The sequence below is a fragment of the Sinocyclocheilus rhinocerous genome, unplaced genomic scaffold, assembly GCF_001515625.1.
Source record: "Sinocyclocheilus rhinocerous isolate Xijiao unplaced genomic scaffold, SAMN03320098_v1.1 scaffold421, whole genome shotgun sequence".
Lineage (NCBI taxonomy): Eukaryota > Metazoa > Chordata > Actinopteri > Cypriniformes > Cyprinidae > Sinocyclocheilus > Sinocyclocheilus rhinocerous.
The window spans coordinates 6,786-26,356 of NW_015656177.1; the positions used below are offsets into that span (position 1 = coordinate 6,786).

Consider the following 19,571-nt stretch of genomic DNA (forward strand, 5'->3'; position numbering starts at 1 on the left):
TTCAGGCAGGGGCACTGGATGGCCGCAAAATGACCAAAAGGAGCATGATGAGAAAAATAAATAAACAAAAAAAAACATTGTAGAATCTATGGTACACTATTAAGAAGTGCAAACCTGCAAATGTTATCATAGGGAGCTATTTCCACCTGATCTATCCCTTAAATTTCATTGTATCACTGTAAACTAATATAGATTGATTAGGTTTATATTTTTGGGTTGAATAAAATCAAATAAATTAGATGTTACCACATGAAAAATTGTATTACAATTTAGTTATACAGTCGAATCCTCTTATTATAACATACAGAGTGTATACACAATGTAAATAATAGATTGACTGAGCAGTGTAGAGAGATTCATTGGTCATAACACAACTTTGTGAGATCGCAATGAACAAAGAGTGACAGCTTTTTAGTGATTATAAAGGGAGCGCTCTTTGAGAGCTTTCCAGGCTATAATCCATTCAAAATGCAAAACTTTTGTTTTTCGGCCACACACACGTTGCAAAGTTTCGGGAATGACATCTGCATATTTATGCGGGATTCACTCTTGACATAGCAGTGATTGACATAATGATAACTATAGCAATGGATGGGACAAAATATGTGAAAATGTGCATTAAGACTAGAGCAACCTCACTAATTTCAGAAGCACCCTCAGTGATTTATTTCTGGAACCGGACCTGGTTGATATGCTTTTATTGTACAACTATATACAAAAACAGCAAAATACAAATGCACTAAATAAAATAATCTAATAAATGCATATTTACAATAAGCACTTAACTCAAATAAGTATTCAATAATAAGATAAATAACTAGAGAAGGCTGACTATAATCAGCTTGCTTCCATTTAGTGGGATATGCCTAGAGGTGGGTATATGACCAAAATCTAATTTCACGGAATGAGAAATTTAACCTCGATATAGCTATTTTTATTTTATTTTTGTTATTAAAATTAAGAAAAAGATGCAAATTACAAGCACAACAGAACAAATAAATTGTTTTTTTTTTTCATTTGTTAACATTTGAATGAAACTTTTAATTTATTCAGCTACAGTAGGCTATGTTTATTTAACATGTAGTAAGAAATATTACAGAAATTGTAATTTTTTTTACAGAAAGTGTATAAATAAAGCACAGCATAGTCTTCACTGTATCAATCAAACATGATTAACATTAAAGGGATAGTTCACCCAAAAATGAAAATTCTGTCATCATTTACTCACCCTCATGTCGTTCTAAACCCGTATGAGTTGCTTTCTTATGTTGAACACAAAAGAAGATATTTTGAAGATTGCTGGTAATCAAACAGTTGGTGGTTGCCATTGACGATGACAGAATTTTCATTTTTGGGTGAACTATCCCTTTAATAATGACAGATAGCAATAGGTAAATAAGGCTGCTGTCCCTTGAAGACCAACTGCACGGATCCAATATACTGAAACACATCCGGTTTTCACCCTACTGTTTCACATAAGGGATAATGTATATCTAGCCGGTTGTTATCGCAGAATAACCCCCGACAGGGTATCACCCTGAAGGGGGTTATTCAGCGATAACAACCAGCTGGATGTACATTATCCTGCTTATTACACGGCTACTTGCCACATAAGTAAATAGACATGAAATACTGATTTGAGTTGAAATATTTGAACGCAAAGCTTCCGTGTACACAGCAGTTGCGAGCAAGCGGCAAGTTCAAACTAGATGGACATTTAAAGGATATGGTGCAGTTACACAACAATTCACCACATAAATAATTATGGCGATAAAAGATTTAAGACGAAAATGTTTTAAAATCTTACCAGTTTGTTAGTTATCTTATAATCCATTACAGCATACAAAACAATCGTAGCAAAATGGCAGCTACATTAAACAATATAAAAAATTTTATACCAAAAATAAAAAATTAAAAAAATTTCAAAAAGAAACAATGCAAATGGTGTTTTAAAGTGTATTTTAATAAAAGAGGAATCAAGACCACAGACAGAATTAGTCACTTCTTAATAATTCAACTTAATGACTTAATGAAAAAAATTGTTAACACTGTTTTGATGATGACTTTCAATTTTTTTCTCTCATCTTAGCAACTTTCTAACTTTCCATTTTAAATTGATTATGAATGAATGAATGAATGAATGAATGGAGACGGAGCGACATACACACAGACTGCCTACAAAAACCCCCACTAAATTCTTCTCTTGCAGGAAGAAACACAACAACAAACCACTCATGAACCCAATTTAATAAATAATTTTCTTGCTATTAAAAAATGTTCCAATAATTAAAAAGACAATCACAGAGATGTGCAGTCAATTGGTTGTTTTGACATCCTTCAGTAATGTGGACTCCAATTCAGATAAATCTGCAGTCTTTCTAAACCTGTTGCTTAATTCTTGTTTTTGTCTTTCTCCACCTGTTGTGTTAATCACAAGCAGAATTTAAACACACTAAAGTGATACTGACAGCAAATTGGTTTGAAAGGTTACTGCTGATAATGATTGGTTATTTACATGGAAGAAGGCATATTTCAGCTGCATTTTTGCAAACAACATTCCACAATTAGCAAATCTATTCTGATTGGTCAATTTACATATTAGAAGAGCTGATTCCATGTGTTAATTCTCACTTATGCTAGTGCACATAAAAAGTTGCTAACGTAAAACTTAACTAACTTAAAAAACATCTTTATAAAATATATACATCTGAATTATACAAAAAAGATTAAAGCAACAGTTAATTGTATCGTTTTAGCGTTACATCTATTTAGAATCCAGTTTTGAGCAGGCTAAACCTCCTTTGCTTGCTAAACTTGATTGCTGACTGCAAACGTCTCCCATGGGTCGGCACAAAGAGAGCGGCGGTCAATACGATGAAAGCTTTATTTAATTTTGCATCCTGGCCAACAAATTAGACAGGTGATATGTGTCACACTGTCTAACTTTGATCTCTGACAGCAAACACTATGAGGAAGAGGCAATCCATGCTTTTAACCGCCTTCTGCAGATGTTTTTTTCTTGACAGCTCTTTCTTTTCACAGCCTGCTATTAAAACAGCACATACCTTTCTATCGTGTAACCATGGTAACGCTTGAAAGGCTCCTGCCTAACAATTAAGTTTTTTTCCCTTCTTTCCTTTTTATTTTGTTGAAGAGAGACGTCACTATTTTTAGTATTCGAATATGCATATACATTGGGTCTTTTGTTTGTTTCAAGAGTCACTGTGTGAAACAATTCAACATGGGCAGGGTTGATGATCGCAGTAGGAGCATGTTGAGAATTTAATTACTATGAAATAATTAGAGGACTGTAAGTAAAAACTTAAATATAGCTCCTCTGGCATTTTACCGGGCTATCAACCGTTCTCCTATGAATGTGCAAATGCTCCAAAATATTCTCCAAATATGCATCTAAAAACTGATGAAATGACTGAAATAGGTAAGCTGAACATATATTAAAGAAAATTAGATGAAAAGGGGTAGAAAGAAGCAGCTTGGAAGGAGGAGTCGATCTACTGCACCTGCGATTCACCCCTTACATTCATTCTGCTTTGAATGTGTGGCCGTAATTGACCTTGGCCAATGCAAGAAAGGCCAGTTTACTTCAGACACAGATAATCAACCCATCCCTTTCCGAGAGCAGACAGAGAGACGGGGGATGGGGGAAAGAGAGGGAGAGCAAAGGATTGAAAAGACAGAAGTGAGAGAAAAGAAAGGTTAAGGGAGGCTGGGCTGAACTAGGAATACAAAAAAAATAGACAGGGGGAGACAGAGCACGAGAAAGCGAGTGAGACGTGCAAAAATGTGGCAGGCTGGGCTCCCTCGTGCTGGCCTGCCAAATCATTTCTCACTAACAGAGAAAAATTGGAAATTGTTTAATGTTAACGGTTGAATCAAGTCTATTAATCTTGAGGAGACTGAGCTTCCCTCACAACTCTGCTCATGTTGAAACATCAAAAGCGAGCCACATAATATGAGCTTCACTGAATTTCCTCAACCAAGCAAACAAGAGAAAGGATGCTGTTAAATATGGATGGTACATAAATATGTATTGTATCGGCAGGCTCTGATGAGCCTCTTGGCAACATGTGACATGGGTGTCTTTTCATGAGGAATGATAGGGTAAGGCCGCGAGAGACTTTTTGACGGTTTTGTGCTCATGTAATCCATCTAATGCAGTGCAAACAAAAGGAGGCATATCGGAAAAACTAGCTTGTTCCTGTTAAAATTCGAGATGAGGGTGGAGCTTCAAGCACAGCACTTTGTGTGTTACGGTTCACTCTCTTCGGTGGCAGACATGTGAATTCACACCATTCATTTCTGACTCAATAATATTCATATTTGCATATTATTCTACTTTTGCGAGCTCTTTGGCATGATATCAAGCCTGGGAAAGCGTACAAAATGCTACAATGATACTTCTTGTCAGTCATCCAGTGACTTATAGTGCCGAACATGCTATAGATTACCAATTCAAACACATATTTTTTTAAGTGCTACTATTAATCCTTCTTCTCTGTCATTCATCTCTTTGTTGATTATGGAGTGATTTTTTTTTTATGATGAATAGCTAAGAGCTCATTCCCTTTTGTCCATATCCAATCTTAAAAATGTAAAAGATTGGATGACCAATAATTTTCTCCTATTAAATTCGGATATGACAGAGATATTACTTATTGGACCAAAAGACAGTACACAGAATCTCTTGGATTACAATTTGCAACTAGACGGGTGTACTGTTACTTCCTCTACAGTCAAAAATCTGGGTGTTATATTAGACAGCAACTTGTCTTTTAAAAATCATATTTCCCATGTTACAAAAACAGCATTCTTCCATCTTAGAAACATTACCAAGTTACGAAACATGTTACCTGTTTCTGATACAGAAAAGCTAGTTTATGCATTCATGACCTCTAGACTGGACTATTGTAATGCACTCCTAGGTGGTTGTCCTGCATCTTCAATAAACAAGCTACAGGTAGTCCAAAATGCAGCAGCCAGAGTCCTTACCAGGTCAAGAAAATATGATCATATTACCCCAATTTTACAGTCTCTGCACTGGCTACCTATTAAGTTCCGTATCAGTTACAAAATATTATTACTTGCCTATAAGGCCCTTAATGAGCTCCTGCGTACCTAACTAGTCTTCTACCACGCTACAATCCATCACGCTCCCTAAGGTCGCAAAACTCTGGACTTTTGGTAGTACCTAGGATAGCAAAGTCCACTAAAGGAGGTAGAGATTTTTCGCATTTGGCTCCCAAACTCTGGAATAGCCTTCCTGATAATGTTCGGGGTTCAGACACACTCTCTCTGTTTAAATCTAGATTAAAGACACATCTCTTTGGCCAAGCATTCAAATAATGCATATCATAATCTTGTACTGCAGTTATATCTGATCAAATGCACATTATTATTCTTTAGTTTGGGTTAAACAAATCAATTTTGCTTGGTTGGAACAGCAGCTACGCTAATTATGTCTCTATTTGTTTCTCTGTTTTTGACACGGGATGTCAATAACTAGGATTTACACAAGCTTCAGTCTGGATCCAGAACATCTGAGAAGAGATGATGCCAACCCCTCAGAGGACCTCAGATGATGCCAACCCTGAAACAACATACAGAACTACTACATTTTGCTATAAGTTTGATTGCATCATATAATAATTGCTGTTAATAGTGTTAATCGTCTGTTTGATTACGTCTTTAATTGATTTTTCCGTACATTTCTGCCATATGTACATTGACTGACAGTCACCACTGATAAGCTACCACTAAATATTGTAGAAACTTAATTTGCTGTAAAGCTGCTTTGCAATGATTTGTATCGTGAAAAGCGCTGTACAAATAAACTTGAATTTAATTTAATTTAATTTTGAAGAGCAGTCTAACCGCAAGCACTTGAAACTCTCCGTTCAGCCTCCCTAAAGAGAGCGACCTTTCGGCTGTGTGGTAGATTTTTAACACCAGCTCCATGAAAGGCAATGTCCCTAGATTCTGAGTGCACTTTAAGTGTCTCTGCTTTAAGTGCCACAGCAAATTCTGTTTATATTGTAGGTTCTAAATTTTGAATCAAGTCTCATTTCAATGCAAACCAACTATAGTATTGGTAAACAAACAAATTATTACCCTGTTGAGGATATCTCAGTGTCTGCAGTACTTATGCCGCTCTTGTCTGAGTGATACATCATGCATAAAGCTCTCAGAACAGAGAGACACTAATATTGAATGGCTGGTTGTAGTCCAGTTCACACTGCCACAGGCTGGTACAGAGAGCTGAGAAGGACACCCTTACTGTAGCAGGGTCATTCTCTGAAAACGGTGCCATTTGAGTACTATGTGTGTCTCTGTGACTTACTACTGATATATTTAACACAATACTAAACTTGATCACATTATTTGATAAGTTTAACTTAAACTGTTTAATGTGTAATGCATAAAAACATAAGAATAGAACTATTTTATTTTTAAATGTATGTTTTTCATTAGAATATCAGCCAATTAGCATGTCCCCATTTATCAGTCTTTATCAGTATTTCATTTTGTTTACTTGTTTTGGCCTGCTTTTGGGCATTCAATTGATCAAAAGTGACAGAAAATACATTTACTGTAAATTGTTACAAAAAAAAACATTTTAAATAAATGCTTTTTAAAAAAAAAAATCCACATAAATAGTATATAGCACAACTATTTTCAACTATTACTGTAGATTGACTTCTGAAAGATCATGTGACACTGAAGACTGGAGTAATGGCTGCTGAAAATTCAGCTTGGCCATCACTGGAAATAAATTACACTTTAAAATATATTCAAATAGAACATTATTAAATTTTAATAATATTTCACAATATTACTGATTTTACTGTATTTTTGATTTTTTTTAAATGCAGCCTTATAAGTGAGCATAAGAGACTTATTTCAAAAATATTTTTTAATTAATGTAGTAAAAATTTAAGGTATTATAAGGTATTAACCTTAAACCTCTGAATGGTAGTGTAACTGTACAAAAATGGAGGCATAATCACAAGAATAAAAATCAATAAATCAATAAATAAAACCATATTGTTGACCACTACTTAATATTGGGGGAAACACATTGCCCTGTGGTGGTACTTCAATGTCTATGGCTATTACAGTCTGAGGTGGGAAAATATTATTTCCCTAAATTCAACTGTAACCTTTTCAAAAGACATGATTTAAAAAAAAAAAGACAAATGGCACAGTTTCCTGTGAATGACCACAGCCACAAGTCAGTCTAAGAACTCCACACAGTGCTCGACCTTGAGGGAGATCTCAATGGATAAACTTCCTGTGAGCCAGGGCTGGCCACCAAAGAGCTGTTGATCTTTAAATTGAGGCCAGTCTGGTCTTAAAGGAGTAATCCAGCAGTCATTATTGACTAGCCAGGAGATGTGAGGGCTCTCTAACAAGCTGACAGACTGCAGGAAGGCAGGACTCGGGGCTGTGGCAGTCACACGGCGCACAATTCCCTAGCTGTCAGCCTGACAGAGATGTAGATGACACACAGTCCAATGCCTTAAGAGAGAAACATGGATTTTGCCTTTAGGCCTTCAGCTGCATCATGGGATTGATTTGAAAAATGCATCAAATATTTGTGCAGTAAACAACTGCATTTTGTCAGCTTGAGGAATCCCTAAGTATTATTCAGTGGCCAACTTGTCCTGCATCACTTATTCTGTGGACATGAATAATACTTCAAATTGTGCAGCTTGATGTCAAGAAGTGTGCTATTTCTTTCCTAAGAAAATAGATGCAAAAAAATCCATAGACTTACATTGAAGGAAGGTGACCACCTAGGAAGATGCTAAAAACCACTTAGAATACATTAGCAGCTGCATAACCCTGGCTGCAAATCATTTATTAAACCATAGCATTTAATATGCTGAAAATCACTGAAAACATTGTGACAGCAAGGTTTGCACAGTCACCCGCTCACATTTTGTCATTTGTTTTTGCTCTTATTCATCCTTCAAAACAACCAACATGACTGATCTTGGGATTTGTACTGGCATTTACTTATAGCAGCGGTTCTCAATTCCAGTCCTCGCGTACCCCCGCTCTGCACATTTTGTATGTTTCTCTTATTGCTTCAGACGTTTGTTATATTTGACTGTAAGTGCCCTGCGAAGTGGACATTACCGGATATTCCGCCATGATTCCAGTTTGAAGGGAGCGTATATGTTCCAGACAAAGGGCATTTAAGTGTGCGAGACGTGAATTTAAATTGTATTTATTTACAGAGGTATATTATGTCCCACTTCACGCTTCTCTAGTAAGTTTCGTATGTGTGTGAAGATGCTGTAGGCAGCGGCGCAGCACAAATCTGTAAATGAATATTCCGAAGTGAAGTAACTTCAACGGATTTCCCCTGCTCAGGGAGTAGGGAGCAATGGACACTGTGTAGGGACCATGTCAATCGGAACACAGTTCATGCACGGAGCTCACTTCTAATGAGATGATGATCTGAATCAGGTGTGTTAACAAAGAGAGACATGCAAAACATGCAGAGCGGGGGTACGCGAGGACTGGAATTGAGAACCGCTGACTTATAGAATAAATATGTGACTCAAGAAAGCCTGTAATACCTGGAGATATCTGTCTGTTAGCATCTCAGTGGCAGTTGTTCGGCTTGGACTAGCGACTATGCTGCAGGCACATGAGCTGGGATGTCAAAGGCAGCAAAGAGGGAGAACTCCATTTCACAGTTTTAAGAGTCCTCTGAAAAATTCTGTTGGGTTGTGGGTTCAAGCTAAAAATATAGCAGGGCTGGTTTGATCTTGTATATGCATACATGTGTCTCCCTAGTAGACAGGATTTTCCTCCAGCAGGGAATCCTGTCTGCCAGCGAGCATAGTGAGTCACCTTCCACCTCACATTCACAGCTTGTGTCAGTGTGGGAGAATGTGTGCATTTGTGCGTGTGTGTGTGAGCAAAAGTGTAAATTATTATTTCCTCTCTTCCATCCAATATCTGTTCTGAATTGTTAGCCAGAATATTCATTGAAGTATTAGCTGTTTCCAATAATTCCTTGATATGCCTGTTTGGCAGATTCAGTACGTGCAGTCTGGTTGGAGATATGCACTTTATCATGGATGAAAATCTAGGATGACATTTGCTGGACCGTACTCTTTGAAAACCTGCATTTCATTTCGCATAGCCAAAAATACAGGAAGGATATGAAGATTTCCCACTCTAATGCTCAGGAAATAGAGGAATACTTTTTTCCACACATCCCTAATGTGGAGACAAATGGCACATCTTGAGTGGGAGAATGTGTGCATTTGTGCGTGTGTGTGTGAGCAAAAGTGTAAATTATTATTTCCTCTCTTCCATCCAATATCTGTTCTGAATTGTTAGCCAGAATATTCATTGAAGTATTAGCTGTTTCCAATAATTCCTTGATATGCCTGTTTGGCAGATTCAGTACGTGCAGTCTGGTTGGAGATATGCACTTTATCATGGATGAAAATCTAGGATGACATTTGCTGGACCGTACTCTTTGAAAACCTGCATTTCATTTCGCATAGCCAAAAATACAGGAAGGATATGAAGATTTCCCACTCTAATGCTCAGGAAATAGAGGAATACTTTTTTCCACACATCCCTAATGTGGAGACAAATGGCACATCTTGATTAAAAAAGATTAAGCTTTATTCCACAATATAACATATCTGTTGAAACCTTTTGTTTCTCCAGATAACACAGATGGAGTCTGAGTGATATGGCTGTTCTCCAGTCCAATTTCAACAGGAGATATAATTTTTCTTTGTTGTTTCAAATTGGGCTCTTACACGCACCTAGGGAGTCAGACTTTGCCTTTCACTGGTCCAGAGCGTTGCTCACAGAGATCTGTCAAACCTTCTACACAAAGGAATATGAACTGCACCACGGGGCATATTTAAACCATCCATCTCCACAAGCATGGGAATACTGTTCTCTGGCAGTTAAAGAAGCCCCATCGGGATGACATCGCTGAAGCCCTGAGGAAAACTTGTAAATGTAAAATGTAAATGTACTGAAGTCATGGTACAGTGCAAACATGACAGATATTCATTTGCTGTACTGTCTTTACAGTACAATTGTGATAAGGTAAAAAAAACTAAAGGAATTGTTCACCTAAAAATCAATTCTGTTTTCATATACTCACTCTCATGTCTTTTCAAACCCATTTGGTTTTTCTTTTTTCTTTTCTTTTTTTTTTGTGGAAGACAAAGAAAGATATTTTTAAAAATGCCTCAGTGCTTTTGTCCATTCAATAAAAGTCAATGGCATCCATTAACATTTATTTTATGGACAAAAACAGTTCAGAAACAATCTTCAAAATGTTTGTGTTCATTTTTGAATAAACTATGCCTTTAATAAAAAAGATATCCCTTAGGAAGGTTAAATCGAATTCCTTTAATACCTCAATCACTTCTTGACAGCAGTGAGATAAAATGGAGATCAGCTGTTGCTTAAAATTACACAATGGAGCAAATATCTAAAAATATTTGTAATAATATTAGAGAAGCACCGATTGACCGGCCAGTGATCGGAATCGGCCGATTTTTCCCATGACCGGCCCGGATTGGTGACCGGCCGGTCAGTCTTACGTCTTGCCGATTCCGAGCCGATCCTTTTATTGCCAGCGGCGCCGGCAATGACGTCACAGCCACGCGCACACTCACAGTCGCGTAAACATGTTGTTTCACATGAGAATGATTCTAATTTTAATTGTATTCAGTGTAAACGGCGACTTATAATGTATTTATGTTGTGCCAGATGAGGCTTGCACAGCCTGAGTGAGTGTGTGAGAGAGACAGCACACACAAAGTAACTCACAGAAATTTATAGATGCATACTGCTGTAGAAAAAAAAAAAGATATTTACAAAATATGATTTAGGCAAGCAACATTATACGGCCATGTTTCCCAGAATATCAATATCAACACGATTGCAATGTGACACTGATTTTATACAATAGTATTTAAATAAACAAGAAGTTAAAATTAAGTGACAATTGAAAATATTGACTGTTTTTGCTCATAAACTGTCTTTGTAAATGCATCTAATACATTACGTTTGTTAACACTAATTTCATTTGAATGGTAACAACTCTACAGTTTCTTATTATTCTAACTGACTTAATTGAAACAAACTAAGAATTTGATGTGAAAGATGACACATTTAATAAGGTTAGGGGGGAAAAAATGACCATTTATAAACATAGTGGGAAATGTGTCAATTATATTTCTTAGAAAGAAAATCGGAATCGGCAAAAATCGGTATCGGCAGGTCACACTTCCAAAAAATCGGAAATCAGAATCAGCCAAGAAAATTGCAATCGGTGCATCTGTAAATAATATAATGTGTGCCGCCGCATTTGTGTGTGCAATTGAAGAGCACATGCTAACACAGTATGACGGCTGACAGGACATTTTGGAAAATTTGTTTTTACTGACATATGGCATGACAACATCTCATCTGACCGCAGTTCACTGACGCTCCCTCGTCACCTGTACTTTTTCCACGCTTGTTTGACTAGCGCCTGGCACTGAGGCGAAGTTGGAGTTCTACGTCTAAATCAGGGGTGTCCAAACTTTTCCTAAAGAGGGCCGGATTCGACGATGTGGAAACACTGGGGGGCCGGATGCTTCTACCTATATATATATCGGGCCATATATAACATAGACTATTAAGACAGCTGCGGGCCGCTTAAAATTCATCCACGGGCCGCATTTGGCCCGCGGGCCGTAGTTTGGACACCCCTGGTCTAAATAAACACAATTCTTGTCAAAAAAAAAAAGAGACAGAAGCAGCAGTTGTGAGTGGGGTGGCCAACTCTAGCTCCGCCCCTGTGTTGATTGCGTTAAATATTTTTAAAGCGTTAAACTGAAAAAATTAATTGCATGTGTTAACGCACTAACTTGACAGCACAAATATATATATATATTCCCCCCTAACCTTATTAAATGTGTCATCTTTCACATCAAATTCTTAGTTTGTTCTATATATATATATATATATATATATATATATATACTTAGCTCCATTTAATTCATTTTTTAAAATTCTGTTTAACCCTTCAATTATAATTGTGATGAATATGCAAACTGCCCAACAGTCAAATGAAAAAGATTAAAACCTATTTTAAAATGTTTTGATATGTCCCATGGTGCAGTGCATAGTGTACATACAGAAATTAACAATACACAAAATTTTCTTCAGCACTTAAGCACTTCAGCACATTAAATTCATAAATGTTTGGGGTGTTTGTTGGGGCTTCACATTAAAAGAGATTGGTAAAATGCATCTTACATACAACATACAATGACGTTCTTTGTCCATTGCTCTAAGACAGATTATACTCATGTGAATCAAAGTAATTATAAGCATGCATTAACCTTAAATAGGGCTTTATTCCTTGACCTGCAAAGGAAAAATGCCTCTGTATCATCACTGGAATATAGTTTAATCCTAAACTATCCCATAGCCTACATTAATGAAATCCAATGCAACTGTTTAAATTAATCAGACAAAGTGCCCTCACAGAAAGCTATGAGATTAACGGCAATGGGTTTACCTTAAAAAAATTATTTTGGAGACAAATTAAGGTGAAATATTTACTACTTGTGTCTGATTATTAGATTTAGTCAGTATTATATACACGGGGAAAAAAGTGTCCAATCAGAGCGGAGAACTGCTGTCCAGATCTTTTTTTCCCTTCGTATCTATGAGGGCTGGGCACATCTCAGCCGCTCTGACAGACTTAAATTTCCCTTGTGCTCCTAGTCACAAGCTGCATCCCCAGATGTTTCAGGTACTTAGATTAATGATGTAACGTCAGCTAAAGGAGGGGCTCACTGCGCACAACAGCAGCATCATTACACATTATAAAAAGGCCCTTTATGAACGTGCTGTAATTGAGATCTACGGTCAACAACGCCGGGTGACATGCAGGAGTTACGACTCCTGGCAGAGCTCTGATTATTAGATTTAGTCAGTATTATATACACAGGGGGAAAAAAGTGTCCAATCAGAGCGGAGAACTGCTGTCCAGATCTTTTTTTCCCTTCGTTATCTATGAGGGCTGGGCACATCTCAGCCGCTCTGACAGACTTAAATTTCCCTTGTGCTCCTAGTCACAAGCTGCATCCCCAGATGTTTCAGGTACTTAGATTAATGATGTAACGTCAGCTAAAGGAGGGGCTCACTGCGCACAACAGCAGCATCATTACACATTATAAAAAGGCCCTTTATGAACGTGCTGTAATTGAGATCTACGGTCAACAACGCCGGGTGACATGCAGGAGTTACGACTCCTGGCAGAGCATTCGTTTTAATAGGACGCCCATTAAAATGAGAAGCAACTCTGTGCATTATGCCAAGTAACACTGCTACAAAATGACAGTAATATTGTCCACACAATGTTTTGGCATGCAATGTATCGCAAAGGCCAGAGATATTTCAATACTAGCACCCATAATACAATTAGATCCTGCTCACGAATACAGGTCGATGGAGGAGTACTTCAAAAGGGAGGCCTAAGGTTGGATCTTTGGATTTTGAACATGGTTTGTAAACCAACCCAGCGGTCTTTCATCCCTACACTCATCTATTCAACAGTCTTGTAGATCCTGTGGAGCCAATTTTGAGCAGATCTAAGCCAGGCAGCGCAGTCCAAATGTACTGTGTGGTAGGAGAGAAGTGATTATGTTGGGGGTCTATCTGTGTTTATAGAGAACTGAGAGATGCCACCCCCCATCGCACACACACAAACCATCTAAAGCCCAGAAGAGAAAAGCTGCCAGAGCTGTCAGAGCAGACGTGTATGTGGGAAGGGGAGTGGGTGTTCGTATATGTTTATAAAACAAGACTGTGGAGGGATCCCGAACGGTTGAAAATATCTCCCCGTCTGGCAACGGGGATGAGGCACGCTGTTAAAGGTATCGTGTGGGTTGAGCGTCTGTGCTATGCGGAGCGTTACCGAACAAAACCATCTGGGCCTCAGAGATATCTTCTGAGAAACAACTGGAGACGCTGTATCTTGCTTTTCATCTCGTAGCGGGTGCATACAGAAATGCCACAGCTTGCGCTAAGAGCTTAGAAACACGTTCAGACGCTCCAATCCACGGTTATAGCTGTGACATATATAGACCATAACTCAGATTAAAAAGGCCAACTGGCTTTGATTTTAAGAAGAAACTTTGTTTCCACAACTAAGCTAGCAAATATTGTAGGATCCGTATGTCACTCTGGATAAATGAATAAAGCGAAAATGTAAGGATGCAGTATATTTAATGCTATTGCATAAACAAAACACAGTTATTGCGGGAGATATTCACATGCTTATAAAACGCTAGTCAAAACATTTTTCTGAGATCTGCGATCATGTATTAGTGCTTTTGATGAAATGGAGTGAATGTTTTACATTGGCTAATAATAACCTCTTTAAATGTAGTGAGATTAATCTGTCATCTGCTTTTACAGTACATGGGTGCTCCAATGAAAACGTGACCTTGTCTTTTTAAATCACTACCTCGGTGTCCTGCCATTTCACCCTCTGTGCACCTCACCCTGCTACAACAGCAGCTGTTGTGCACACTTGTTTGTTTTTTTGTTTGTTTTTTTGTGTGTGTTTGTTATTTATGACCTACCCCTGTCAAAGTTCTCATAGAACCATTAGTCTGAAATTATAGCCTGAATATTTAAAGCAATGTTGGAGATTGATACAAGTTGTTAAAAATTGATAAAAACAAGCAATTTTCCGCTAATGCACTTACAATGGAAATCTATATAATTAAATTAACGTTAACACTTTGAAAGTATAGCCACAAGACTTCAACATTACATGTGTGCATGAAAAAACTACTTCCTAGCCTTATCTGGGCAAAGCTATATCCAGCTCCTGTCATTCTGCAACACGTGCACAAAATCAGAAATGGGTTGATTGCTTTATGTTGGTTAAGCAAAACAAAGGGTGCATCTCAATCAGCTCCCTAGTTCAGTGGTCAAGGCACTGATCCGGGAGTCAGCCATTTTAAAGGCTGTCTCAATCGCGAAATCACATTTCATACACAATAGTAATTCAAAGTGCTTTACATAAAAGGAAGTAAAATAATCATAAAAAATAATCACAACAATAAAACAAGGAATTTAAAATGATTTAAAAATTGATTTAAAATGAATTTAAAACAGTTAAAAGTAGACAATGATTATACATATAATGCAGTGCAATCAGTTCGGAAATTACATCACAAATGTGATGTAAATTACATCACATTTCTGAAGTGCGAAACATAAAACACAACTCAGTAAATATAATGACACTTGACAGAAGATTCGAAAAGACAATTTTTAAAATTATATTTCAGCATATTCTCCTTGTCCAAGACCTCGTTCTCTCCAGATTGGACTATTGTAATGCTCTCTTGGCGGGCCTTCCGGCATGTACTATCAAACCTTTGCAACTGATCCAGAATCCAGCAGTGAGAGTGGTCTTCAATGAGCCAAAGAAAGCCCACGTCACACCTCTCTTCATCTATTCATCTTGCCCACCGATCTGGTAACTCCCATTACTTTACTGCAGAAACCTATATTTGCTTTTCCGTGAACCCACTCTGCTCTTGATTGGTCAGATGGCCCAGTCTGTTGTGATTGGTCCACCGCGTACAGCGTGTGTCGGAAACGATACGCCCATTGCCAAAGTTCCGTATTTTGAACTCTCGATAGAAAATATAAACATCAATTATTAATCATACTTTCAGGTTGTGATTCAGTGGAGCCAACTGGTCCAAAAAAAACTGTGTACTGTGCCATCTTTCAAGAGCAAACTATTTGTGAATCCCACGTTGAACTCCGCGAGATTAGAGAAGCAGTCGTCAGTAATGACAGGAACACAAAAAAGATTGGGGTTGTACTGCTGTGGTACAGTGGAAAATTATTTTAACCACTGATTCTTTTCAGCCTCATCATTCGAAAGTGTAAATAAAATGAATTTACTTTCACAGCATCTTCTCGACATGATGTTTACCACACGAACAAGCTACAGTGTTTGAGGACAAGTCAAGTTGTTTGCGGCCGGCCCACGCAGAACATAGGTATTATGCAAATGTGTTACCCTGTGATGTGTAGCCATCACGGAACTGGGATTCGAATTACTGACAACTCGTTTCGGCTGTTCAGAGTCGATTCTTTCTTTTGGGAGACAATAATTTTATTTATCGTGCACTTTTGGCTTTACAACTTTGCAGATAGCTTACATTTATATACAGCTACATTACACACTGCATGAAAGGCAATATTCGAAATGGCATAATAGGGGCACTTTAATACCAGCGGTGACGTTCTACAACGATTTACGTTGACGCTGCACATAGTCATGTCACCGGAAATTGAGTAATCACTGCCCCAATGTGTTGTGAGTCAGGGTCCTTACCAGTGTCCGGATTCGTGTACACGATATACTGATTCATGAGCTCGGGAGTTAGGGAGCTGATTGAGACACACCCTAAAAGCACATTAGCCTAGCACAGGACAATTTAGAGAGCTTTACAGCTCACATAAAACAAAATTTTGTACTGAAAAATTAAATACTTTGCCTTGCCCATTGCAAGTGCATTATTGTAAATGTGACTTTTGTTTGTATTTAAAAACCACTGAGAAAGGAGTTCAAATTATTTTCTATGGTAATCGACAATATGATAGCTGGAACATCCCTACAATGTTGGAAGAGATGAGAAAAAACACCAGTACCTTGAATTGTGTCATTGCATCTCAGAAACACAGAGTGGAAAGTTATTTTGCTTTATGGCTCTTAAACCCCTCGGTTTAATTTCCTACAAAAATAACTAAAATTGCTAACATGAATTCACAACATGAACAAATAATGACAACATGTAGTTATGACATCAAGCAACAGAAGACAATATTGGAACATTTACTGCCTTTGCTTTCTAGTGTGGTTTGTGAGGTAAAATTAATCTGAATGATGTGAAACGGTACAAGCTTTCCCTATTGATTTCTGTACAGTGCTTTATAACATGTTTCTTTCATTTTGAGAGGAAATAAAAGATGCTCTAGAGCTCTAGGGTCTGTGTGAGCGTACTGTTTGCTGCAAGGGGTGAAGGAGTGCTGTGTTCTTTACATTTTCTGAGCACAGCTTCATCTCTGTGACGGCCCGGTGCGACGACAAAGTTATAGAACAGATCTGTGGGAAGCTGTCTGTACTCGTGGCCTGAGGGGCTGGCATGGAAACAGCTTATTGAGCTTGCAACGGTGCTCATTACACTTTCACAAGCAGTTCAAAAACACTGTGTAACAAAAATATGCTGCACTTTGTTCTGTAGACAAGTGTGAACGGAGGAAAAAAGGAACAGTGAGATAAAAGGATGAAGGAACACTGACGGGGACATCTGTAGAGAAGTAGTTATTCAAGGTCTGAAGTGAGATTGTATGACAGCCTTACAACCAAGCAAGCTGATGGAAAAATCAAGCACGCTTCACTAGAATGTCCTCCCTTTTTCAAGTACTGATGGGAAATCAGATTCATTTACGCAAATTGGTTCAATTGGTTAAACAATTTACCAATACATTTGAGCTATCAGTGTTCACTGAAGTTACTTTTTTGTAACAAATTAAATATTTAGTTAGAAGTTAGTTACGCACACATCAATATTGCTCATATATATTGTTCTTCTAAGCAATCAATAAAACAGACAATAAAACCATTGGAAAAATCCTATAGACTCGCACTAAAGGTAAACCTTAGGCACAATGCCATAGAAACTTTATTAAGCAAGGATGCATGAAATTGATCAAATTTGACAGTCTGTAATGTTACAAAACATGTGACACTGCAGACTGGAGTAAATTCTATAAATTCTCTATTCTAAAATTATATTAATTCTATATTAAATATATTACAATTATTTTTAATTGTAATACTATTTTACAATATTACTGTTATTACTGTATTTTTGATCAAATAAATACAGCCATGGTAAGCATAACAGACTTTGTAAAGAGACTGCGGGGTTAGGGAGGGACAGAGGGAGAGTAGGTGGGGATGTTGAATTGATATGTGTTTTCATATTCTCATATTGTTAACAATAAAAAAAAATCTTACTGACCCTGAAATATTTGAACTGTATTAAAAACCTACAATATATAATCTGATAGTTACACAATTAAGAAAACACTTCCCCGTACAAAGCTTCAATGAAGTTTTGTTAGCAGACTGTACTGTTGATACTTTTTCTACTTTTTCAAAATGGTAGCCTGAGGCTGATGCTATTTGAGTAGCTTGGAGTTTGGCAAGCTACAGTTTCAAACTCTGTTAATTGCTGAATGTGTTTTTCTGTAGAGTTGCCAGCTTGATGGCTTTAACATTGCTATCTACAACAGCATAAAGAAAAGGCAAGAGTTTGTGATGTTTTATGAAACATTCATCCAACCCTAGTAAAAAAGTTGAAACTCCTGAAACATTGGTGTCTTTTTGAAACATTGGTGTCTCTTCGAAACCGAATGTCTGAGCCACTGGGAATGCGGACTAGGAAAAAATTTCAAGCCGGGAAATCTCACACTCATACACCCACAACAAATTCTGAAACATGGACAACCCTATTTTTTGTATGGACCTCACATAAAAAAAGGTTTAAATCCTTAGGTTTGGGACATGCAAAATAATTAAAAGTTCTCTCCTGAACTGCACCTTCACTTCCATTTTTCTTTTCAGTCTCTTTATTTTGCCCTGATATCTATCTCTCTCATGACTTTAATACTCAAGATTTAACAAAACTATACTTTCTAAATTGCCTACATGTCAAAATGAGTACATCACTACAATATCTTTATAGAAAAATCCTAATACTGAACATGAGTCATGTTTTTTCCTTACAAAATTAACCATGCTTTTATTATAGTAAAAGTACAGTAACCATCTTTTTTTTTGGCAAATGGATTACCATTTGTATTTATTTTTACTACAAATTCCATGGTTAAACTATGGTTTTATAGGAATTCCGTTTTTATGACTGGAATCTACGAACCAGTCTGTGTTTTCCGCATCACGGAAATTATAGGGCCGTATGTCTCAGAGTAGTCAGTGCAATTTGAGAAAGAAATCAATTAAATCTGTATGTGGATGTGTGTAAATATTCAAATGTAATCCCCTTTGTAATCGTTAACATTTTCATAAGTAACTGTAATTTAATTACACATTTTTTCTTAGTAACTGTAACTGATTACAGTTACATTTATTTTGTAATTAAATTGCGTAACGCCGTTACATGTAACTAGTTACTCCCCAACACTGTTCAGTATATCTTTAGTTGGACTTCAGCAATACTTCCACACAATTAAAGTGCATTAAGTACAAAATTAGTTGTTCCAATTTAGCAGACTTTAAGTATACCAGTTTAGTATTCTAAAAGTACATTGTTTATACAGTATTTTGAGTGATGACTGATGAGCAATGGGCTGTTGCTGCTTTACTAAGTAAACAAAGACAAAACTACAATAGTATATTTACAGATGAAACTGACCTGCACTTGAAACCCTGAACAGTAGTT

The 19,571-nt window shown here is 37.2% G+C and overlaps 1 protein-coding gene across 1 annotated transcript in view; it reads right to left on the reverse strand.

Annotated features, from left to right (window-relative positions):
• LOC107719797 (fibroblast growth factor 14-like) overlaps positions 1–19,571 on the reverse strand; it is a 43,951-nt gene that overhangs the window by 309 nt on the left and 24,071 nt on the right. The gene's annotated exons all lie outside the window — the stretch shown is intronic.